The sequence below is a fragment of the Panthera onca genome, chromosome E2 (assembly GCF_046562875.1).
Source record: "Panthera onca isolate mPanOnc1 chromosome E2, mPanOnc1 haplotype 2, whole genome shotgun sequence".
NCBI lineage: Eukaryota > Metazoa > Chordata > Mammalia > Carnivora > Felidae > Panthera > Panthera onca.
Window position 1 is genome coordinate 36,750,782 of NC_138353.1, and position 27,199 is coordinate 36,777,980.

The 27,199-nt window shown below is 37.7% G+C and overlaps 1 pseudogene; it reads left to right on the forward strand.

The window, feature by feature from the left end:
* The first annotated feature begins 22,449 nt into the window (after positions 1-22,449).
* LOC132691345 (small ribosomal subunit protein uS19 pseudogene) lies at positions 22,450-22,876 on the forward strand (annotated as a pseudogene).
* The last annotated feature ends 4,323 nt before the right edge of the window (positions 22,877-27,199 follow it).

Below are 27,199 nucleotides of genomic sequence, written 5' to 3' on the forward strand. Positions count from 1 at the left end.
AACTTCTCTAAATATGCTGTGCTCACCACAAGAGTAGATACCATCTGTCACCATACATTGCTATTACAATATCATTGACTATATTCCCCGGGTTGTGCCTTTTATTTCTGTGACTTACTGATTTCATACTGGAAGCCTGTATCTTCCACTCCTTTCACTGATTTTCCCTCCTCCAATTCTCTTCCCACTGACAACCATCAGCTTGTTCTCTGTAGGTATAAGTCTGATTCTGCTTTTTGCTTTGTTTATTCATTTGTTTTGTTTTGTTTTGTTTTGTTTTAGATTCCACATAAGTGAAATTATATGGTCTTTGTCTTTCCCAGTGTTACTTATTTCACTTAGCATAATACCCTCTAGGTCCATCCATGTTGTCACAAATGGCAAGATCTCATTTTTTTAATGGCTGCATAATATTTGTGTGTGTGTGTGTGTGTGTGTGTGTGTGTGTGTGTGTGTATACACCACATCTTTCTTATTCATTCATCTATCAATGGACACTTAGAACATCAAAGATTTGTGTCTCTTTTAAACCATTATGCTGAGTCTAAATTAAAGTTGCAGAAAAGTACATTTTTTCCTCTAGTGAAAGGGGTTGTAAAATCATGTGGTATAAACCATGGACACAAGGAGGTGAGAATAACCAAGGCTCATAATTCAACATCCATAAGGAATAGGTGAAAACTGACTGATGGCCATGGGGATGGTATCCAGGTGACATTTTCTCACATATAGTGGGCATGGAAAAGACAATATAGTCCTCAAGGGAGGGATACCTCAAGGTCAGTTTATGGTTTTTAGATTAAAGCAATAAAAATCTGGTGTCCAAGTTCATGTAAGTGTAGTGCTAGGCAGCACATCTGAGAAAGAAGAAGTCTACTTATAAGGATTAAGCTCGGATGGTGTGATTAGTGCCATCAAGTACCAAATCTAAGAGAACAAGATTGAAATTAAGTCCTATTTCACCAATGAAGCTAAACTTACACTATTATCTCTGATCTAATACAACTGAACTCAGGAGCTGGAGTTTCTAGATCATGGAAGTTATTAGTAATTCTAGCAAAGATGATATGGAAAAACAGAAGCCAATACTCTAATAAATTATACATTTTTAGAAATATTTGAATAGTTGCAATACCAAACGGAGATTTGTTTATTGAATTTCAGGGTTGTTAATTAGAATATCTGGCACTGGAATAGTTTATAAAATATCTTTCACAGTATTTCAGATACTGGAGTCTGCTCAAACCTGTTTGTGTCAAAAGTTACCTACTTTATAAAAAAAGTAAAAGATGAAAATACTCAATGATAGTTTTTATCTCCTTTAAAGGAAATATAAATTATTTATTCATTTAAACATATGTGTATTCTCCCTTCAAATTAATAAATTTTCTTCACTAATGGAGTACTCCAAATCAGATTTAGTAGTAGTAATATGAAAACTGAACTATCAAGAGACCATAGAGATTCTAAACCTACACTTACAGAAGCCAAAAATGCCAAGAATTTATTGTCACACACTAAAATAAGAGGGTTTTAAGGCTCCCTTGCCAAGGCTCAAGGATATAAAAGTGGGATATGACTAATTTACTTAAGTCTTTTTTTTAATCCCTCTGACACAAGCAGGTCAGACATTAACAGAGATTAGCTGTGCAATCAATGTTTTTGGTTGGAATTTCCAAAACAAATACCATAAATAGTTAATGCATATAAAGGTACATTGGTTTAATAATTATTACTTTAGTTCTAAATTAATTATTAAATCTTTATAATATTTGTGGTGATTATGTGTATTTCCAAAAATATATCTGTATTTTTTGTATGATGTTCACACAGGGTTCCTCCTATCCATTAGGTATCTTACATTAATCACCAGCGACCTTGAGGAAAAGCTTGCCCTGACATCAATGTTTTGGTTCTCTGAAGCATAGAGAACTGAAATATATCAGTTTCTTTTTAATTTTTTTAATGTTTATTTATTTTTGACAGAGAAAGAGACAGAGCGTGAGGGGGGAGGGGCAGAGAGAGAAGGAGACACAGAAACTGAAGCAGGCTCCAGGCTCTGAGCTGTCAGCACAGAGCCCCACGCAGGGCTTGAACTCACGGACCATGAGATCATGGCCTGAGCCGAAGTTGGACGTTCAACACACTGAGCCACCCAGGCGCCCCTGTCATTGTTTTTGTGACTGAAAATTTTAGTCTTCTTGGTATTCTGTTGATTTAAATGCTGCTAAATACTTAAGTTGCAATTCAAATACCCATAGCTCCCAGAATGGATTTTTGTTCTCCAAAAATGAAAATGATGCAGTGTGTTTGTTTTCAACAACCATGGAACTTCCCTTATGCTTGTTCATGACACTTAGCACTTTGCGGCTTCAACTGAGTTTTATTTGACAAGCTTTCTCTACCACATATAAGTAAACTCTCTGTTTTCCATAGAACTGATTCCATGAGCTTATATGTGGGACGTGATAAATAGATCATAAAAATAATTTTGAATTAACATTTTTTTCTTTAATGTTTATTTTTGTGAGAGAGAGAGAGAGAGAGAGAGACAGACAGCATGAACAGGAGAGGGGCAGAGAGAGAGAGAGAGGGAGACACAGAATCTGAAGCAGGCTCCAGGCTCTGAGCTGTCAGCACAGAGCCTGACACTGGGCTCAAACTCACAAAACTGCAAGATCATGACCTGAGCCAAAGTCAGACGCTTAACTGACTGAGCCACCCAGGCGCCCTGTAATTTTAATTAATTCATATATCTATCACTTCTTCTGATGAACAGAATGTTATACACATTTTCCCAATGGCATCTTGAATGCATACATAGAAATATAAAACATCTGCTTAAGATGTGAACATTTTACTGTATATAAAGTAGTCTCAATTAAAGTAAATAAATACTAGGTCATATATTAAACTAGTGTCTGTCTCTTAACGTATTAGCCATAGTAATGTATTTTTCATTTTTTTATTTATTTTTAATTTTTTTTAACATTTATTCATTTTTTGACAGTGAGAAAGACAGAGCATGAGCGGGGAGGGGCAGAGAGAGAGGGAGACACTGAATCCGAAGCAGGCTCCAGGCTCTGAGCTGTCAGCACAAGGACCTACACAGGGCTTGAACCCACGGTCTGCGAGATCATGACCTGAGCTGAAGTCAGACGCTCAATTGACTAAGCCACCCAGGCGCCCCAAGCCATAGTAATTTAAAACTAGGCCTTGAAGACCTTTGGCTCTGATGCCTTCATTCTGTGCTGCTTCTTGATTTACAAAAGAAATGTAATCTAGGAAAAAAGACATATATAGAGATACAGCAATAACTTTCTGTCTCAGAGTTGCATCATTTGGTTCCTCCATATCAATTGTGTACTTGGTAGATTTATCTTCCGAGGAGATCTTTCCAAAATGCAGACACCAAATTACTGTCTCTTCATTATCTTCAGTGTAACATTTATGCTCTCTAGGATGGCATATACAACCTCCAAGTTTATAGCTACAATTTCTGTTTACTGGTCACCCCTTATTCTCCCACACCTCTGAGCTTCTTTGCATATGTTGTTCTCCTGGAAGCTCCTTTCTGATTCTTGTGTTTTATTCTCCTCACCTTTCAGATCTAGCAGCATCTTTTCTAAAGCCTTCTATGAACTCTTCTACACTTTAGTCTTTTACAAAGACCTTTCTTTCCCAGGAATCCCAGAGTACCGATGACATCATCGTGCTACCAAGTGTATTAATGTAATAGTTTAAAGCAATTTATATGGCACTGATGCCTGAAAGATAAAAAAAAATATATTGGTAACTATTTCTTTTTAATCATTACTAAGTACATACTCTGTTACTCACTTACAGAAGTATCTTCTAATTGTTCATCTGTTACCCCTGTAAATCTTAAGTTTATCAAAGATAAAGCTATCTTTAGCAAGCGTGCAAAATATGAATAAAAGAGGTGATTAGTCACAGTGTAATACTTACAATGTTGTTTTATTTGTTTGGAAAATTCTCATATGTTTTTGAATGAGATTTTATATTTGAAGAAGCTTCTATACACAAATTGTATCTTGGTTCAGGTATAATACTTTGTATAATTTAAGGAACTTCTGATTATAAATCATGTACCTTGATAAATAATGTATATTGGTTACAATTGCAAGCATAGTCTTTTCTCCAGGGACACCAACAGCTAAATTACTTAAGACAAAATATAAGTAGAAGGGTATTGTTATTGCTCCTAGCATCCTTTTAAGAAGTTATTTGCAATCTGGTAAATGCTTACATTTCTGGACCAGGTGGTGAGAATTTTATTCCTGTGGAATCTGGGAGTCTGTTTATAGTGTATGCACATCAGTGTTCAAAGTACTGCAGTTCACATGCTTTGGAGAGGATGGTGCATGATGATTAAGGACAAGGGCCTGGAGTAAGACAGCCTGGCTTTTAATCACAGCTCTCTGATGAGTGTTTGACCTTGGTGAGGTTACTTAATTTATGCTTCAGTATTCCTGTGTATAAAATAATAATAATGCTAGTATCTGTCTTATTGCATCTTTGTGGGACTTGAAGAAGCTTTTGTGACTGCACCACATACCATAGTGCTTCTCACACAGTAGGCATTCAATAAGTCCTGATCCTCATTTGTATTATATAATGATAATAATGGACTCCCGGTCATTCACCAAAGACAGAAGCCATGTATCAGCCAATCATCAGGTACCTGATAACATCCAAACAACTACCCCTGTCTAACTCAGTCCGATTTTTTATTTCTTCTACCCCCTTCCATCTTCTCACCATCCTTGCTTGTCTCAAATCATTGTGGTATATATAAAATGCACAAGTGTCTAAAAAGAGTTTAGACTTCACACTCTTTTCACGTCCCTTTTACCCCTGAGGTTTTATAATAGAGAACAGGGAACATGGTTTCCCATAAACAAAGTCAAGATTTTTGTGTTTTTTAAAAAAATTCTATTTTCTTGTTTATAGCAGGATGAACTTCCACATAGAGATATTGAGACTTAAATAGTTACAAGCTTGTGCATGCCATTTTAGAAGAAGCCCAGATTTTTTTGTGCATTTGCCTACAAGCTGTTTGCTTTCTTCTCTTTCTTCCAGCTGGAAGTCACTCATGATCCCTTTCAGAAGGAATTGTCAGCACAAACAATGCAGATTACAAGATGAGAAAATCCAAAACAAAGCACATGCACAAACCTCTCAGGTACATATGTTTCAAAACTAAATCTTTTCATTTGTAGTTTTCTGTACCCAAAGAGTGATTTTTACTTGTGGTTCTCAAGTACTTTGAATCTGTATCATGTGAAAGCAGACCATTTGTGGGAATGTAGAACTCACTGGCATGATTTCTATTCCTTTGATACTACCTCATGTATTTATCATCCAAAGCTATTCAAGGAGGAGAATGCCATACCTGAACTAAGTTCCTTGACCACTAGAGCATATGAGCTGACATAAAAAGTGAGGAAATAAATGAAAATGAGAGACTGAGTGACAGAGTCTGTCACAAAGTCTTAAGTTTCTGGGGGATGCATGTGGTTCTAAAAATAAGATGATGGTTCTAGTCTCAAGAAGCCTGTGCTAAATCTGAGAATGAAACTAAGCAACAAGAATACCCAAAGAAGAATTAGAGGAGGTTAGCTGGGCCTATAGGATGCACAGTAAAAGCTAACAGGATCCAGCAAGTATGCTTAAATCCTGTCAGTGATGACAGCTAATATGTATAGAACAGTTACTATGTGCCAGGAGCCTTTTCATTTTATCCCAACAACACCCTGAGAAGGAAGTTACAACTTGTATCCCTTCCTTGTATATAGGCAAACTCATGCACAGAGAAATTAAATATGTACCCAAGTTCACACAAATTCTACAGAATAGAGCCAAGCTGTTTATCCAGCTGTGTTGTCTCTAGAACCTGCACTTTTAATGGTGATACATTGATTTTCACTGGGAAGAACAAGAAAAAGTAGAGAGGAAAGTGTAGAGGAGAAAAGTGAGCCTGAGTGTATATTCTCCATCTATCTAGCATTCACATGTAACATAATTCTCATAAACGATAGAACTTTAATTATGGAATATATTTTTTGTTAACATGTAATTATATAAAGGCTGAGAATAGTTATGGAACATGAAGGTGGGCCACTGTCATGCTGAACAATAGACCAGAAAGGGATGGTACAAAAGTAGTGATATAGTCTTTGCTTCTCACTTTTCTGGACCAGGTATTGGGAAATAGGTCTTCAAAATTATGATCATTATATATGACTGTGTGAATAACCATCACTTTAATAATAACTGTTTCTTTCGACACATTCCCATAGTTAGGTCAGTTTCCTCTACCATATACATTCATATCATCTTTATAATTTTTACTTATCATAGCTATCATTCCTGTGTACAACTTCTCTCTTTAATTGCCTCCTAGATTTGACTCTTATTTTATAAAGGTGGGGACTTCTTCACTGGCTTTTAGCTTAACATTATGTCTCCTATATATTGATGCATAGTGACTATCCAAGTAAATATCCTTTCCATAGGTTAAGAGGACAGGTTTGACTTTCTGATTTCCAAGCATAGAACTTATTAGAAAGAGCAGTAGTAGACTCTGTCATATTTTTATAATGAGGAAAGATGACTGATGCAAAGGAAAAAGACAGGCAAACCAGAAGAAAACTAACATAAAAATGAAAAGAACAAAAAATAGAAATTGAACAGGAATGTTAGACTAAAGCCTTGAGCCATCTAGTTAAAGGAATGAATAGTGTTGTGTGATTCAGTAGTCCTTACTCCATTAATTTCTTGCTTGTTTATCACAAATAGTGATAAAACTGATGTGCACTTCTGCTATTTTGACATAGTAATAACATCTGTCAAGCATATTGTCTCTAAAAAGTTTAAATTTGACTGTTAGTTGATATTTACCTGGGTATTTCTAAGTGTACAGATATTACGTATAGACTGTTACCACATGAATGACTCTGAAACATAGCTGTTAGGAACTAGAGTTCTTATAACTTCAGTGCCATGATGTGAAAACAGTGTAGTCCGTGTGCCTACTATATTCTCTGGGCTTCTGTCAAATGGGGAGAACAGGTTAATAGAGTAGGGGTGAGAATTTAATTGTATCATGCGTCTATAGCACTAAGAATGAGTGTATGATGAGGGCTCAATCAGTGCTTTAAGATTGTTTTATTGTTTTTGATATTATCATTTTGGTTTTAGTATTTAGTAGACCAACAGCATCAGCTTTGAGATCAAGAAAATCAGAATTTAAATCTTTTAATCTCTTTCTAAGCTTGAATCTTACCTTTGTGAAATAATAACATTGACCTTACAAGATGGTTGTGAGGAATAAATGAGCTTCTGTATACAAACTAATTGTGCCTGTCACAATGGAAGCACACACACATTTATATACTTATATTTTTTTTATATTCATAAAATATTATATTAATAAGAGTATATATGTTGTGGATAAAATAAGATATATTAGTTTAAACACCATATTTTTGCTAGATTCTTGGGCTTTTCTTTTTCTGCAGTATTTTAGTTGTGCATCCTGTTTGTTTTCCTGGGTGCCTAATGGGCATAATAACTATACAGAAAAACAAGCAGACCTCAAAAACTACCCTTGATGTATATTTTATATTCGAAAATAGACAGTAAAAAGAAAACTCTTTTATTGTCTTCTGTCTGTCTGTTTCTGTCTTGATACAGTCAAATGCTGTTCTTTTACAAAACAAAACATATCATTGAATGATTGTCTAAAACAAATGGTTTTTCTTAAACATTAATTGGGTACATTGCTGGCAAGAAAATTCAACATCAGAATGGCCTACAGACAGAGACATTTCCTTATTTGTTCCCCTGTTCAACTGTAAAAATATGGCCTGTCTGATGCATTTTTATAGAGTTGGTTAGGAAAACTTTTTTTACATGAGCTACTGGCTCTTCAGGCAGAGGGACGTGACAGGTAAAATATCCTATGGGCAGAACATAAATCAATTAGCATGAAACGAATACCTATTATGAATTAAGCACAATGTTAACCCTATAAACATGAAGTTTATGTGATTCATGCACATAAGGATTTTTAGTGTCATGGGAAAGACTGGTATGAACAAATAGTCAATAGAGGCAGTGAGCTTAAGAATAAATACCTTGGTATTACACAGTAAGAAGAACATAATATCTCTTACAGGTAAGTAGTGTATTTCCAGAGAAGTAAGTTGACTACTGGGCTGGACTTTGAATATATCCTTATTGATTTTTAGGTGTAAAGACTGGGAATAGGCCATTGAATGGATGAGAAACATCATGTACAAAGATTCAAAACCTATGTGGAATGGCATGGTAGGTTTAGACAACTATAAATATTGTTAACTCCCCAATTTTAGAGTATTAGGATAAGAAGAGAAATGGAAGGAATTAAGGCTAAAACAAGAATCAGAAACTTGAAATGTCTTTGTTCAAGCTCTGGTGACTGGAAATCAAGGACGATACTTAAGCAAAAGAGCATTATTTGCCTATGGGTTTTGTTGTAGTTGTTTTTTATTACAAAAAGTTGTATTTTCTTTTTTAAAAACAGTTTTATTGAATTTTTCACATAAATAGAAAAAGTTATATGTCCATTTTTTTAAAAAACAGTTTTATTGAGGTTTTCACATAAATAGAAAAAAACAACCTTAAAATTCACATGGAGACACAAAAGACCTCAGATAGCAAAGCAACCTTGATCAAGAAGAACAAAGCTAGATGCACTACACTTTCTGACTTCAAATGGTATTATAAAGTTACAGTAATCAAAACAATATGGTACTGGTATAAAAGCAGATAAATAAACCAATGGAACAGAAAAGAGAATTCAGAAGTAAACCTATACATTTACAGTCAACTGATCCTCAAGGAGGAATACACACAATGCAGAATGGATAGTCTTTTTTTTTAAATTTTTTTTAACGTTTATTCATTTTTGAGACAGAGAGAGACAGAGCATGAACAGGGGAAGGGCAGAGAGAGAGGGAGACACAGAATCGGAAGCAGGCTCCAGGCTCCGAGCCATCAACCCAGAGACCAACGCAGGGCTCGAACTCACGGACCGCGATATCGTGACCTGAGTCAAAGTCAGATGCTTAACCGACTGAGCCACCCAGGCACCCCAAGGATAGTCTTTTCAATAAATGGTGTTAGGTAAACTAGATATCCATATGCAAAAAGTTGAAATTGTACTGGTCTCACACACACAAAATTCATTTCAAAATGGATTAAAGGATTAAGCGTAAGACCTGAAACCATAAAACTCCTGAAACAACAACAACAACAACAACAACAACAGCAGCAGCAGCAACAGCAGCAACAACAACAAAACAACAACAACAACAATAAAAAAAAAAAAAGAGAAAATCTTAACACTGGTCTTGGCAATAATTTCTTGATATAATACCAAAAGCACAGGCAACAAAAGCAAAAATAGACACGTTGGATTACATCAAAGTAAAAAGCTGCTTCAGAGAAAGAAAACAGCAAATGAAAATGCAACTTATGGAATGAGAACAAATATTTGTAAACTATAAGGGGTTAATCTCCAAATATAAAGAACTCATACAATTCAATACCAAAAATACAAATGATCTCATTAAAAATGGACAAAGTACTTAAATAAACACTTTCAAAATAAGTTCAAATGGCTACCATACATGAAAAAGTGTTCAACATTTCTTTTTTACTTATTTATTTTTTTAGTTTTCTTTATTTTTGAGAGGCAGAGAGAGACAGAGTGCTTGTGGGGGAGGGACAGAGAGAGGGGGAGACACAGAATCAGAAGCAGGCTCCAGGCTCTGGGCTGTCAGCACAGAGCCTGATGTGGGCCCGAACTCATGAACCGTGAGATCATGACCTGAGCTGAAACCGGAGGCTCAACTGACTGAGCCATCTAGGCACCCCTCAGCATTTCTAATCATCCGGGAAATGCAAATCAAAGCCGCAATGAGATAGCACTTCACATGTGTAAGGATGACTGTTATTAAAAGGACAAAGAGAAATAGTGATGGTCAGGAAGTATGGAAGAGGGAATTCTTGTACACTGCTGGTGGGAATACAAATTCGTAGAGCTATTTCAGAAAACAGTGTGGAGATTCCTCAAAAAATGAAATATAGAGGGTCACCTGGGTGGCTCAGTTGGTTAAGCATCTGGCTCTTGATTTCGGCTCAGGTCTAGATCTTATGGTTCCTGGGATCGGCTCCTGCCTTGGGCTCTGTGCTGACAGTGCAAAACCTGCTTGGGATTCTCCATCTCTCTCTGCCCCTCCCCCGCTTATGCACGTACACTCTCTCAAAATAAATTTAAAAAGTGAAAAAATGAAAAATAGAACTACTCTATGATCTGGTAACCCCACTTCTGGGCACATATCCAAAAGGAACTGAAAACAAGATGATAAAGAGACATTTTCACTCCCGTATTCATCAAAGCATTACTCATAATAGCCAAGATATAGAAATAACCTAAATTTCCCTTGCCAGAAGAGTAGATAAAGAAAATATAGTATAGTATTAGATTACATATACAGGGGAATGTTATTCTGTCCTAAGAAGAAAAGGAATATCACATCTATGTGATAACATGGATGGAGCTAGAGGGCATTAATACTAAGTCAGAGAAAGACAAACACTGTATGATTTCTGTTATATGTAGAGTCTTTATTTTTATTTTTTTTTAAGTTTATTACAAGGGAGGGGCAGAGAGAGAGGGTGAGAGAGAGAATCCTAAGAAGACTATGCACTGTCAGCACAGAGCCTGATGTGGGGCTCAATCTCATGAACCATATGATCGTGACCTGAGCCGAAATCAAGAGTTGGACGCGCAACTGACAGAGTCACCCAAGTGCCCCTGTAGAATCTTTAAAAAACCAATCTCATAGAAAGGGAAAACAGATTGATGTGCCTAGAGACTGGGAGAGAGGGAAATGGGGTGACGTTGGCCAAAGGGTACAAAATTTCAGTTGGGCAAGATTACATTCTACATGTACAGGAAGTAACAATAGTTAAGAATACTGTGTTTTATACTTGATTTGTACTTGAAATCTGCCAAAAAGATCTTAAGTTAAATATTATCACACACATACACACACACGTGCATGAACACACACACACACACACATACCATACACAGTACACAAACACATGCACAAAACTTTGAGCATGTTAATTAAGTTGATTGCAGAGATCCTTTCATAATTTATATGTAAGTCATATGGTTTTTTGGTGTTCAGATTTTTTGTTTTTGTTTTGTTCTTTTATTTTCATTGAGCTACGAAGTATAACTGCAGCTTTTTGACAAACTTACCCCTGGTTTTATAAAAAACTATCCTTGGTTTCTTTCTATAGGAAAAACACAGCCTTCCCAAGTAAAACCAGAAATACAGCACTGGTTAAAAACAAAGAGTTTGGAATCTGGCTAATGGGGATTTTTGTCACACACAGGCTAATTCACCTACTCAATCTTAAAAAAGGGGAAGAGGTATCTTAGTCCATTTGAGCTGCTAAAAATATCTACCATACAGTGAATGGCTTATAAACAACAAGTATTATTTTTTTTTCTCACAGTTCTGGAGGTTGGGGATTCCAAGATCAAGATGCCAGCAGATACGGTGTGTGAGAGCCTACTTCCTGGTTTATACATGGCCATCTTTTCACTGTGCTCTTTCTGCGTGATGGAAGAGGTAAGGGAGCTCTCTGAGGTATCTTGTAAGAGCATTCCTCCAGTGCCGTCATGACTTAACCACTCACAAGGCTCCCCACCCCCAAACACCATCATTTTGGGGATTAGGTTTCAACATATGTATTTGGAGAACTGGGGGACACAAACATTCAGTCTGTTTTAATAATAATTATCTCTTCCTACTCCATGTCTAGATCTTTCTCATCACTCAGGTCTCACCTTCTCAGGAAAAACTTCCTAACCTCTGTAAATAATTACTCTCTGACTCACAGTCAGGGCTGGCTTCATGGGCATGTGACCAATGCAGTTGTACAAGGCCTCACATTTAGAAGGATCCTGTACTTGGGATTTAGTGTTCTGCACTTGCCAACTTGAAATTCCTAGTAATTTTACTTTTGAATTTGTATTTTATAAGTGAAATCCAATGGGTCAATGGAGCACGTACCCAGGCTTGGAACTTTAGCTCACACAGAGTATCATGTCACAGCAATGCTGTGGGATGGTTTCTTGACCACCTGCCTCCCTGCCCCCTGTTCCCTAGGCCTACTGAGCCTCCTTCTCTCTCCTGCCCATGACTACTTTCATTCTCTTCCCTGTCAGGTGCATGGGCATGGACACAGCATGTCAGAGTTGGTCACACTGCCCTATGACATCTTGGAGTAGGACATGACACCTTACTCTAGGCTGGCAGCACAATGCCCTGTCTGGTAGGTGATTGACCAGAGTTTGTGTCTCATCAGGGAAAAGTCTTTTGCCTACCCCCAGTCCAATTACCATGTATATCCTGTCTGGGAGGTTTAAAGATCTGTAGTACATGCTCATCTATTGTTGGTCTCTGCAGTGGCAAGCCTGCAGGAAAGGGATAAAGCAGATCCTACTCCTGAATACCCCACCCCTGGCCAGGGCACAGTGTGTCAGTTCACGAGCTCGTGGATGGAGACCCAGGCACCCGCAGGATTTCTTTCATGTGGCAGTGCCTATGAGCACCTCTGAGAGTCTGTACTCACCTTCAAAGATCCTTGTGTCCAGGAGCACTCTCTCAGTCAGATCTATTCCTGAGCAATTCTCTCTTTCTCCTTCCAACCTTCCTGAAGCTGACATGTATTTGTCCCATCGGATGAGCTTGAGACACCCTCCAGAGATGAGCCATGAGATAATAATTGAGTAATTTCAGGACACGGAGTCAAATGAGATACAAATAATTAGCAGGTAACATGTATCAAGCTAATATTAATTATAAATTAAGGTTCCATTGAAGTAGAGCCTACATCTGTTTTGTCAAACACCAAATATTAATTGCATTCCTGTCAGAATGGCCGGTATAGGTTGGGTATTTAATAAATATAGGTATTGAATGGATGAATGAATGAATGATGAAATGAATGAACATAGGTTTGTATAAGGATTAAATGAGAAAACCAGCATAGTGTCTGGTACATAGGGCTCAAATTGGTGGTTGTGGACATCGTAGCAATGATAGTAATAAAAATGGTAATGATGGTGGTGATGATGACGATGGTACTCTTCCACCTGATACAATATATTTTCTGTAAAATTACATTTCTTAATATACAAATTAATCATTTTTTAAGATATGACTTGTGATTTCTTTCTCTCGTGCTCTGTGGCTTTGCCCCATATATTCTTCTGACTGAAATATTATTCATCGTTCCCTCTTATCCTGTAGCTTATTCGTAACTTTTATTTCCTCAATTTATATTTTAAAAATTAGCTAAATATTATACACTCCGGGAGATCTGTCTGGACATATCTGGCTAGGTCATATCTGCCTGTCTACCTTTTAACTCTTTCACCCTTTTTAAAAAATGTTTGTTTTTGAAAGAAAGAGAGCGTGCACACATGTGTGAGTGGAGGAGGGGCCGAGGGAGAGGGGGACAGAGGATCTGAAGGGGGCTCTGTGCTAACAGCAGAGATCCTGTTGCAGGACTCAAACTCAAGAATTTTAACATCATGACCTGAGCCTAAGTTGGACACTTAACCAACTGAGCCACCCAGGCACCCCTCTCACACTTGTAGTACATATCAGTCTTGCAATTCGTGTCTGTGTGATTTTTGCATAGTGTTAATTATCTCTCACTGTTGCTATATGTTCTGTGTGTATAGGGCCTACTTTTTTTTTTTATACAATAGTCATTTATTTCTCATAGCTGTGGAGGCTGGGAAGTCCAAGACCAAAGTGCAGGCAGATTTGGGATATGATGAGGACCAGCTTCCTTTATGCTGTTTAGGTCTCTTTTATAAGGGCACTAATCTCTTCATGTGTGCTCCACCTTCATTATGTGATCACCTCCAAAGGGCCCCATCCCCTAATACCATCACAGTGGCGGTGAGGATTTCAATTTATTAATTTTGGAATATAGGGTCTTCATTTTTGCTTAATGTGATAGCCCAACACATAGCTCAGATCCTGGCACGTAGTTCCCATGTAACACACATTTACTGCATGAATTTTCTATTGAAAATGTTAAAAAAAAAGTACAGGAAATGAAGATGGTGGGGTTGCAGCAAATGAAGATGGTGGGGGATTAATAGAAACATTATTCTAAGTAGTAGAAACATTTCCTGTGTCTTTATTCCCAAATGATTCTCTTTACTGCTTCTCTTTCAACCCCTTTTTGAATTCTTGTGATGCGTATTCAAGTTTGTGCGTGTATTTACTTGTTTCTTCTTCATGTTGTTCCTTTCTCCCAAAGAGCGCCCCTGGTAGCTCTGACAAATCAAGGGAGGATATTCATTCTTTGAGCTTGCAGAGCTCTGCTATATAGCCTCAGGTAAAATTGTTCAAAGAGCCCAAAAGGAAAGTAAAAAGAGACAACAGAACACCTAACATGATGCCATCTTTCCCCTTGGGTTTACCTTTTCTGCATTTCTGGTTGCCTCTAAGTTGATTGAGCAAGAATTCACTCTCAAACACTTGAAAAGACTTATTAGCCAAGTCTCTATATACGTGGAAGATATTCTAAATCAGACACATTCATGTTTGTAGGTGTTGAAGTTTTACAATATGAATGGAGCCTTCTTTAAGATAAAAAATACAAAATTATGAATTTAAATCTATATGAAATACCATATTTATTTAGAATGAGTAAAGAAATCACAACAGAATATAATTTAAAAAATTACAAATGTCACATGATGCAAAAGAATAGCATATTTTTAAAATTAATTCCTTGAAACAGTACCTTAAGACTTTCTGTTTCCTAAATTATTTGGCAGCATAATCTTATGATAGCTTTAGATTATTTTCTCTTGTAGAGTGAATAGAAAGTTAACTTCAGGCTCTTTATTTATTTATTTTTTTTAACGTTTATTTATTTTTGAGACAGAGAGAGACAGAGCATGAACAGGGGAGGGTCAGAGAGAGGGAGACACAGAATCTGAAACAGGCTCCAGGTTCTGAGCTGTCAGCACAGAGCCCGACTCGGGGCTCGAACTCACGGACCGCGAGATCATGACCTGAGCCGAAGTCAGCCGCTTAACCGACTGAGCCACCCAGGCGCCCCAACTTCAGGCTCTTTAAAAGGAAGTATGATTTTTTTAATTTATTGTTCTTGAATTGCCAAATATAGTCTCGATGGAATAAAAATTGTAATTTGGTTAGGCTTCAATGAGAACCAAATCTTTTTCTTTTTAAGTTACATGTGTATGGATTGGAAAAAAATTCTATTGACAAGCTTTAAATTTTAAATATATTTTTTTTCTTTCTTCTATCAGATAATTCTGGTGCCGGGGGCCAAATCACATATTTGTACATGATACTACACTCATCAGTGTGGTGCTGTGGTCAGTGGGAGATAGGTAAATCTTTGGAAGTCCCTACATTGTGACACCTAGCAATAACTATGATACACAAAGCAACTGAACCATGTGAATATATTCTGCTAAATCCACAAAGTCCCAGCAGACTCTCCAGTCAGCTAGACCCCAAAATGTCCACAGGGTACGTCACTCCTAACCCATGGGAGAAGAAAGGCAAAGAGTGATTGGAGAAGGAAAGAAATAATGGTCTTGACTAATTGAGGTTAAAATGTCTTTGCCAATTTTATAAAAACACAACCATGTGACTCCAGTGTTGGTCTCTCTATAGATAATGGGTACCTGTAGATGAGAAGCCCTGAAATATGTTTCACTCCCTGTTTGGTAAACATATCTTTGCTTCCTACACAAATTTCTCTCAACAAATGTCATTTAGTTATGCTGGCCTTTCTCCAAATCACTGAGATAATACTTTTTCAGGGACACAGTAGAGGTGCAATATGGTTGTCATGTTGCCCTTCAAAGGAGAGTTATTGAATAAAGGTGCTGACTTAAAACCTAAATAGTACTAGATTCTAGATTATGCTAGAGGGAAAATAGAAAGGATAACTGTCTTCATGCCTCTCACTGCAAACGTTTGTTGACTCTATACAATGTAGTGGACACTGCATTGAGAGCTTACGCGTAGTTGTTCATTGGCTGTTTATAATGTCCCTGTGAGGATATCTGTAGTGAGTTCCACTGTATAGGCAAGAATGCTGAAATAGACAAATTCAGTAAAGTACCCCAAGGACAAGCTGATGAAACTGACATTTTCATTAAGGAAGTCTGATTCCAGCATTGGCACTCTTAGTCACTCTATTCTACTGCTTCATGTTACCCCCTGCCCCGGCCCCCCCCCCCATTCCTCAGTACATTGAAAAGCAATGTACTCATCTCTCCCTATGATGTAGAGAAAATAACCTAAAGTGTGGAATGAAAGCAAGTTTAATGTACATCTCCTTTAAATATTATTAGTTGAATGAGCCAGTTACTTTATTGTTGAATTTTTTGCCTCTCATCTGTAAATGAATATTTTTATGACCCTTTTTTGAAGAAGAATTAAACTATTGTTTGAGACAACTTTCAGCTCATTGGACAAGTTCTTTGCCTGAACTTCAGATTGTTTACACGGTAGCTGTTTGGCCTTAAGCAACTCCATTCCTCTTACCTGCACAATGGGATTGCATCATTCATTTCTATTGGTGAGAGGATACAACAAAAAACAAAGGTGAAAGGGATCCATCAGTCCTAATTTGCATAATGCAAAATGTGTGCTACTAAAACCATAATTATTTCCATATTTTAAATTGATAGCAATTATGGATATCAAGTTTATGAGCATAAGATGTCTAAAAAATTAAGACTTGAACTTGTGTCCACCTTTGAGGAGGATGAGGAGAAAGGAGGTTTGGGTTTGTCCAGTCAATTAAAACTAAATTCCTGATGGCACAAGTTGTTTCTGATTTTGACATTCTGTTCCCATAGCTGGGGACAACAGAACTTAGGTTAGCCACTGGGTCATTTTTTTTTTAGTTTTTTAAATGATTTTTAAAATTTAGAGAGAGAAAGAGAGAGACAGAGGACAAGCTGGGGAGGGGCAGAGAGAGAGGGAGACACAGAATCTGAAGCATGCTCCCAGGCCCTGAGCTGTCAGCACAGAGCCCAATGCATGGATCAAACTCATGAACCACGAGATCATGACCTGGGCCTAAGTCAGATACTCAACCAACTGAGCCACCCAGGCACCCCTAGGTAAATTATCCCTAGGTAGTTTTTTTTCTCACAAAGAAAGAATCTTCCTGGAGTTCAGAAATAAAATTTTAAAGAGCAGACAATAAAAGAAATAAAACACACTTGTTTATGTACTTAATGTAACTGCGTTTCAGACATCTTCTCTAGATTTTGTTTCTTTTTTTATAATGAGGATGACATTTTCTTTGGTGTTGCTTTAAAAATGTAGGCTGTAAACACTGAGAAAGAAAAGAGGCAATTGTTACGTAGTAAACTCAAGTACATTATATTAATCAATTTTACATATCTTTACTCAACCTCATTCATTCAATCCGTGTGTCTTCCCTGGACCACAATTTACTATGAGAGTCATGTCTCTACCTCCACTTTAGTTTGGACCAAGCCCAAGTGAAACTATGAAAAAGGCATATATAAAGAAAGATAGATGTGGTTTACTGCATGGGGACAGGAAGCAAAATGACCTCTCAAATGTTCCCAACTGAGGACATGACATTTTCAGAAGAGTCAAAAAAAATTGTGAAGTCACCTTTTCCATATTCTACCCATTTAATGTTGATATATTCATGGCTGCTTACAAGAAAAAGTCAGGGTAAAGTCGCACTAGGAAACAGTAATTCACTTCGGGTGATTATCAGAAAGGACTAATGGCGAAGTTTCCAAAATGCCAGTGTACACAAGATATTGTTGTGGTAAGACTAATGAGCCGGGGTGAGGGGAGAAGTCCCCTTCACGTAGTGACAGTTGCCAAGCGCTCTGACATTTTACCATGTGGCCACGGTCTCGTAAATTCCTTCATACGCTGTGCTCCACTGTAAGATCAGAAAGGCAAATGAGAACAAGAGCAGAAGTTCATTCTTCTTATGAATGCAAGTTTTTTCCAGTCTAGTTTCTGGATCTTTAATTGCTACTGCCAATAACGCTTGGCCTTCTTACTGATCTGTAGTCTGTCAAGTTCCCCAGTGAGTGTTTTCAGCTCTGTGAAAGTTTTCAAAACCACAGAGGCTCTCTCCCTATGGCTAGCCCTCTTTGTCAGGTTTAATATGGCTTCTGGGTTTCTCCCTACTGTCCTCAAGTTTTTAACTTGATTTTTTTCCCCTAAAGCTTGTATATCTATCCTTTGATCATTCACTCATTCATCATCTTTTCCTGCCCTCCAAGCCTAGCACCAGACCAGTATACTGTCTATTAGCCCTTCCTTCCTGTGGTCACCTAGACACATACACATATGCCTTGTGAAAATGTCACTAATATTTCAGAATTACATGAAATTATCACAGTTCTTATCCCCAGACTGTGATTTCTAACTGACCTCTCAAATAACAAATGGACATTTATTTGCCTCAATTTCTTATATTTTTTCCTGTGCTTTGGTCTGTCCATGTATTTCTCTTTTCTACTTTGGTATTCTAATAACTCTTTTTTTTTATTTTTTTTAACATTTATTTATTTTTGAGACAGAGAGAGAGCATGAACAGGGGAGGGTCAGAGAAAGAGGGAGACACAGAATCTGAAACAGGCTCCAGGCTCTGAGCTGTCAGCACAGAGCCCGATGCGGGGCTCGAACCCACGGACCGCGAGATCATGACCTGAGCCGAAGTCGGACACTTAACCGACTGAGCCACCCAGGCGCCCCTCTAATAACTCTTAAAATGAATGTGTCTCGTGCAAGCATGCAGCATTAGCACAGAACAAGTTGCTTCCATATTCAAATGGCCAGTTTGCATAACTGTTGAGCACTCCAATCTGGGTTACATTTCATTTACCACTCATCCCACCTGCGTGACTCTCATGTCCCTCCCTTTGGATCATATTTCCGCAGATCCTGTGTTCAACTTTTAGGATCTTCCAGCTGGTAGGTAAATCAGTAACTGGATTATTACAACCTGATATCCAAGTCCCTTTCTCCTCCAATTCTAGGGATGGGATCCCTGCCACTTCTCTCCCTTCCTCTTTCTGGTATCACTCTCTGCTGTTAGGGTCATTTCTTACCATTCTGAGGTTTACACTCCCCATAGCAGTTCACCCATAGTGTAAGAAGTCGCTTGTACCCCTGGAGCCATATATTATCTATGAAATCTCATTGGATGATTTGGTAGCCTTCTTGACCCCTTTCTATACATCTCATTCCACCCTGTGCACAGCATTTAGACTCTGTAAAAGTGGCTTCAGTTCAGATATGGGCATGTTTGTCATTACAGAAAAATCTATTTTGATGCACACGATCATTTCTGGAATAGGGAAGTGCATAACTCTCAGGACCTGTTCTCAGGATCCTCCACCTGCTATTTGTTGGTCCCTCTCTGCCCAGCCCTGTGTAGATTACCACTAAGTATGTCTGCATCTGCAGGTTGTGCTTTGCTCTGTGGCTCAGTGCCAGAACCGGAACAAGAGTAATAATAATTGGCATTGTTTTTGAATACTACTCATGTCAGGCACTGGACCAATGCTTTACAAACATCATGACTTTTTATTCATCATATATATGAAAATTGAGGCTCAGAGGTTAATTTACTCGGGATGGCAAGGTGATTAAGTGACAGCGAGCTTTCAAAACCAAGTCTTTCTAATTCTCAAGGTCCTTGCTCTTAATGTTAGTATCAAAGCTGTGCTAGAAATGCTTGGCCTACTGCAGTGGAATCTTTAAGTAGAGACCCACTTACTTGAACCAAAGCCTAAAGGGCATTGGGGGAAGAAAATCACTGCTGAATTCCCATCACCTAAAGCAGTGCCTGGAACGTTGCAAATTCTCCATACATGTTTATTGAGCAAATGAAATCTATGGTAGTCTACTCTTCAAATACAATTAGAATCAAATGTAGGAAATCCCAAATCTGCCAATTTTCTGTTAATCCCTTAACAATGAAGTGTGCTCTCTGGACCAGTGGCATGGCTTTTCTGAAGAAAAGTTTGTTAAAAATGCAGACTCTCAGGCCTGACCACAGAGGCAGGGAATAAGCATCCGTGTTTTAACAAGATCCTCTGGGTGTTGTGTCTGCAAATTAAACTGGGACAGGACTGGCCTAATTTTAGTCAGAGTTCAATGAGGCAGAATGGCTTTGAATGTCCCCTTACCTACATAAGAGACTTCTGTTTTTTTCACTCTGCTGTTTGAGCATCCTCCCTAGGATAAAGATATTGCTCTCTGGGACAAGTGCCCACTTACAGCCTTTTATAAATAAAGGTACAGTTGGAAAAGATGGAGAATTGTCTTCCTGTTTTATTGAAAATTAGAGTTCTGTACTTTGTGAGGTTTAGCTTAAGAACTAATCTGCAGTCTTCTGCCCCTGGTAGTATTGGAGAGATAGAACATGACTATTGTAAATGTGCATCAACAGGTGATTTCTCTGCCCCACTAGTAACACAATGACATCCAAATGAGTGATTATGGTGAGTTTGGAAAGGAAAGAATTGGTATAAAGAAACTTAGGAAGCTTTTTTTTTTTTAAATAATTTGGAAACTTATAAAATCTCTTAAGCTATATGAGTCCTTTTTAAAAAAAATCATGAAAAATAGGAAGCCATGTAACCAATACTGCAATGTAATATTCTATCCATATGGCCCCTTTCCTTTGAATCCCTATTTATATTACCTGAGGAACTTAGAGAACAGTGGTAAAGGATGTGTGCTTATGGAAAGGCACACATGTGCCTTATGTGTGCTTTGTATTTATTTTCTAATTATGTAACTCATGAACTCAAAAGAAATGATTACTTAAGCTATGTTGAGTCTCCATACTTTTAAGAAAAAGTAAGTTAATTCAGAGTCATCAATGGAACACACAAAGCTGGTATGATCCAGAGCTGAAACAAACGTAGGAAAATTTTCCTATAATAGTGCTCAATTGATTGTCTCTGTTTTCTGATCCTTAAAATAATATTGCTAGACCTAAAATAGTATATGTAGTTCTGGTTGTAATGCTTAAAAATATAAACAAATTAGAATGTTTTCAGTGATGAGGAGTCAAGATGGTAGAGGGAAAATTGGGAATGACGGAAGAAACTGAGAGTATTTCAGATGAAGGAGACATATTCCAAGGAGAAACGACTGCCTGGCATATTATGGAATGAGTGATTAGAAGTCCTGTGAGTGGCTTCATGCCATAGAAGGGCAGTCTGCGGTTGGAAAAAATTTGTCTCTGGTGGTTAGAACTACCTGAGAAAGTCTCTTGCTACAGAAAATTTCTGTGATGCTGAGGGAAGGGCCGGTCAGGAATTGAATCTCATTTATCCTTGTATCTAGGGCTTGCTATTGAGTGGATGACCAGGAAGTGTATAAAATCAAACTCATTATATTTTGCCTCAACTTGCCCTTGTGTCTGACTCAGTATCAGTTCATCCCACAAATCTCAGAGATGACGAGAGATGGGCTTGTCCCTAAATATTGCTAAAGGACTCAGGTTTTTTAGCATTTCACCTTGCTTTTTCTCCAGATGTGCAGCGTTTTTCAAGTTCAGTAATTATATTACATTGTCATGATTTTCACCATATCCGCATAAAGTCTCTACTTATTTTCCTTTAAACTGACTCCCTTTTAGTGTAAATAAATGTATCTTTAAAGGAAACTGCATTACTGCACAGGAGAAATTAACAAGTGTTAATAGAGTGCTAAAGACATGTTAACATGGTATGCAAACTTCTTTATTAATGTAACTAGAAAGAATGGAAAAATAAATAACTTTCTCAGCAATTCAATGACATTTGGTTGGAGTATCTGCCATTTAAAACAATTTTGAGTATTACTCACACTTTCAGTGATATGGTCAATGTCTTGGGTCTTATGTTTTTGATACCCATTGAGCTAAAATCTTTGGATTTGAGATCTAGTGCAGAAAACATTTTGCTCTGATTTGTTTTCTGTAGGGTTTCCCTTTCTTCAAACTTCTGTGGTATTCTTCTCTGCTAGTGTTGGACATCCATTTGTTCCATGCTCTAATGTAACACAGGCATACTTCAGAGATAACATAGATTTGATTCCAGACCACTGCAGTTAAGCAAGTATGGTGATAAGGCAAGTAATGGATTTTGGGGTTTCCCAGTGCATATAAAATTTATGTTTACACTATACTGTGCAATAAAGTTAAGCGTGCAATAGTTTTATATCTAGAAAAATATGTACATATCTTTGCTTAAAAAACAGTCCTTTGCAAAGAGTTGATAAGATGGCATAAGTGGAGCAGAAGAAGAAGCAAGTTCACCTCCTGCAGCTTGGACCTTGACCAGCTGCTGGGCAGATCCTATGAATAGTTGATGCAGCTGCACACTGCCTTTCAGCAACAGAGGCTGAACTGGGGTTTGCAGAGGAAGCAGCTGTCACTGCTGAAGCACCTGCACAAGGTCAATAAGGAGGCCTCCCTAATGGAGAAGCCCAAAGTGGTTAAGGCATGCCTTCAGGACATGATCATTTTGCCTGTGATGGGGGGCAACATGGTGGGTGTTTACAGTGGCAAGACCTTCAGTCAGGTGGAAATGAAGCCTGAGATGATTGGCTACTACCTGGGTGAGTTCTCCCTCACCTCTAAGCTTGTGAAGCATGGCAAGCCTAGCGTTGGGGCCACCCACTCGTCCTGCTTCATCCTTCTGAAGTAGCCTGTTTGGCTAATAAAAGCACAGACTTCTCTGGAAAAAAAAAGAAATCCTTCATTGATAATTTAAAAAGTACTAGTCATCATTGGGCTTTCATCATGTCATAATCTTGTTGATGGAGACTCTTGCCTCGACGTTGATGGCTGCTGACTGATCAGGCTGGTGGTTGCTGGAGTTTGGGGTGGCTGTGGCAACTTCTTAAAAAAGACAACAGTAGAATTTGCTGCATCGGTTGACTCTTCTTTTCATGAATGATTTCTCTGTAACATGCTAAGCTGTTTGATGGCATTTTACCCACAGTAGATCTTGTTTCGAAATTGGAGTCAGTCCTCTCAAAGCCTGCTAAGTTTACAGAATATTCTAAATCCTTTGTTGTCATTTTAACGATCTTCACAGCATCTTCACCAGGAGCAGATTCCATCTCAAGAAACCAGTTTTTTGCTCATCCATAAGAAGCAACTCCTCAGCCATTAAAGTTTTATCATGAGATTGCAGCAATCCGGTCCCATGTCCAGGCACCACTTCTGGTTTACTATTTCCACCACATCAGCGGTCAGAACACATACAACATTTATCAGTTAAGTTTGCCATTGTAAAGGGCTTGGGTTTTGGTGCCCCAAAACAGTTATAATAGTGACATCGAAGATCACTGACCAGAGATCAGCATAACAAGTATAATAATAATGAAAAACTTTGAAATACTATGAGAATTACCAAAATGTGACAAAGAGACACAAAGTGAGCAAATCCTGTTGAAAAAGTGATGCTGATAGACTGGTTAGATGCAGGGTTGCCACAAACCTTTAATTTGTAAACAAACAAACAAACAAACAAAAAACAATATGTGCAAAGTGTGATGAAGCAAAATGCAATAAAAAGGAGGTATGCTGGAGGCACCTCGGTAGCTTGGTTGGTTAAGCATCTGACTCTGGATCTCAGCTCAGGTCATGATCTCACAGTTCGTGACCTCAGGTCCCACATTGGGGTCTGCACTGACAGCATAGAGCCTGCCTGGAATTCTGTCTGTCCTCTCACTCTCCCTCTCTCTGTCCTTCTCCCCCTCCCCAACATGCATGTATGTATGTGTTCTCTCTCTCTCTCAAAATAAATAAACTTAAAAGAAAAAGAGGTATGCTTGTATGTGACTTGAACTAATGATTCTTTTTTTTTCCTAGAGCAATTCTATTATGAAACCCTCTGAACTATTAATTTTTCCATGTGGCAGCTTTTATTTCCTGGGATCTCCAACATTTCATTGCTCTTGAGCCATAATACTGATGACAAAATCCTAAGATTCTATTTTTAATCCTTATCTGCTTCCTCTTGATAAACTCTCACTAGTTACCAGTAACAAAAAAAAATTGGTTAGAATGGTATTAAAGATGAATCTGTTTTAATACATCCAGGAACAGATACATAATTGAAAATGTAAATTCCTTTTCCACATGAGCCTTGTTTTTGGAGTCATGTGCTGTGTATGAGAAAAAGGCAAAATGATCAGTGGCAGGATCTAGCATGCACGGGGGATCGATGCTTTGTGCTGAACATTCTGGTGATAAATACTAAATCTGACATGTGTCTGTGATTTTGCCCCATTACAGTTGGCATTCTGAAACTTCCAGAAGCTGTGCAATATTCCATAAAGAACATAGGCCTTTGACTCTGACAAATCTGAGTATGAGTCTGAATTCCCTACTAGTTAAGTGTGAGGCTCTGGGCTAGTTGTTGAATCATTCCAAGCTTTATATGCTTTCTCAGAATGTTAAAATAAAAATGTCTTCATGCATGGTCATAAGAAATCTTAGCACGTGCCTTTGAAGTGAACCTGGGTTAATATTTGTAGGGAGTTACAGAGTGGGTCTAATTCCTGGTATATCTCACAGTGATACACAAAAATCTAAAGGATCTTGGAAGGATGTTGTCAAATATTAAATCCCTCACTCTAAGAAGAGAAAACAAGGAACTCAGAAATTCACCTACTTGAAATGTAAGGTTGCTTTTCATCAATTCAGAAGGTGAAAATACACTAGACTTATCATCAGGGATGATTTAGGAATACCGTTATCTAAATGACCAGTGTAACTTTATTTGCGGAAATCTTATCCTCCAAAGAGAGAACCATATTAGTTTTCTCCTTTTTAATTATGGAAGTTTTCATTCCTTGACATTATTTAACAATATCTAATTCTTTTTTTTTTTTTTTAATTTTTTTTTTCAACGTTTATTTATTATTGGGACAGAGAGAGACAGAGCATGAACGGGGGAGGGACAGAGAGAGAGGGAGACACAGAATCGGAAACAGGCTCCAGGCTCTGAGCCATCAGCCCAGAGCCTGACGCGGGACTCGAACTCACGGACCGTGAGATCGTGACCTGGCTGAAGTCGGACGCTTAACCGACTGCACCACCCAGGCGCCCCAACAATATCTAATTCTTAAGAAAACAATATGTAACAAAGAAGATTAAAATGGAATGTGAATTATATTCAGCCTTTTAAAATGTCTGTGCATGCATGAGCTCATAACACACACTCAGACACACACACACACACACACACACACAACTTGCAAAAATGCTTCTTGATATTCTATGATGGCTAAGAAAAATGAATATGTTTGGGAATTACTGTTCAGTAGTTTAGAAAATGGAATTTAAGATTGGTTTAAACAATGTGATAAAGACCTTTCAGCCCTTTTCCCTCTTGTTTTATATAGTTTCATTTTTTTAATAATCATTTTTTTGGTCCAACAGTGTACCCCAGGTAGATATCTACATGTTTGACATAATGAAACAATGTCATTACTCTGTTATAAAAAATTCCCAGTGTAATAATAAACCAAATAACTTCTCACCTACTACAAACATCTGTGTCAAAGGAAGGAGAATTGCATAGACTGGAGCTATTTCCTACTCCTCAAACCTCCATATCTGGATGTCTTTTTTCATAGTGTAAGCTATAAATTGAATGGCATAATTTGATGATGGACATAGAACTGTATATTAGTTTTTATTTTGACAAAATCATTAAACATCACATAGGTTGAAAAATGAATCACGAGGCCCTAAGCCTGCCTTAGAAGATTGCACTTCATAAACTGAATTGCTCACATGGGCAACATTTTGGTGGAAGTTATAGATTTTCTAGCATATCTCTGATAGATAGGACTAATATAACTTCAATAAAAACTCTGGATATGTCAATATAAAATTTTCCCTACCATTGAAAGATGTAAGATACTCCAACTAATAAATCGGACGACAACCTATTCCTTAAGGTATACTAACATACATATTGGGTTACAACAAGCAACAAAATCATCGAGGTAATAAACCACAGCCACAGAGGGGCCATTGGAGAAGGTTTCTTTCCAATGCAAGAGCCCAGCATGATGTCTGTAGGTATGAATTCACCCCCCTCCCCAGAATGTTAATTTTCAATAATTGACTCAGTTATATGTGCAGTGATTTAGAACTACATATAAATGATACCTGAAAGCTATATGTACACTTATATTTTTGACACTTCACATAAATTATATCCCATAAACTAGTGGTGATGTGCAAATTCATTAGGGACCTTCAACTGTGAAACATACCAGTAATGCATCTTGAGTTTAATGTAACAGTTAGCCCATGATATATGAGCTTCATACCTAAATATCTGGTTAGGTAGCAGTAATGGTTTTGGGTCATGTGTGGGGTTTTATCAGATTATGTCTGAGATCCTAGGTAAACTAAAAAGCACAACTATAATAAAGGTCTAATTTATGCATTTTTCCAAAATTTTGTGATTGCTTGAGGCTGTATATTATTTAGCTTTACAGGCCTTGATATCATTACTTGAAAATTAAAGGTGATAATGAATATCTCCTAAGGCTAAGGGGGTTAAATTTTGAAGCAAGAAGTACAATTTTTGGTAACAAAGAGATGTTTGTTCCCTTGTCTCACCCATGCAGGTCACTTTTCATCTTTATGGTAGATGCTACTTTGGATACTATACTTTATTTGTGATCCATTGTTTTCAATTTCATTTTTTTATGGGACATTAATCACCCCCTTCTCTTTGTATTTGTCAAGGTTCTCTAGAGAAACAGAACCAAGAAGGTGTGTATATGTGTGTGTGTGTGTGTGTGTGTGTGTGTGTGTGTGTGTGTATTTATGTTAAGGAACTGGCTCACACAATTATAGAGATTGGTAAACCAGGAATCTGCAATTCAAGTCCAAAGGTCATCTGCTGGCAGAATTCCCTCTTGCTTGTGGGGGGTCAGTTTTTATTTAATTAAAGCTTTCAACTGATTAGATGAGGCCCATCACATTATGGAGAGCA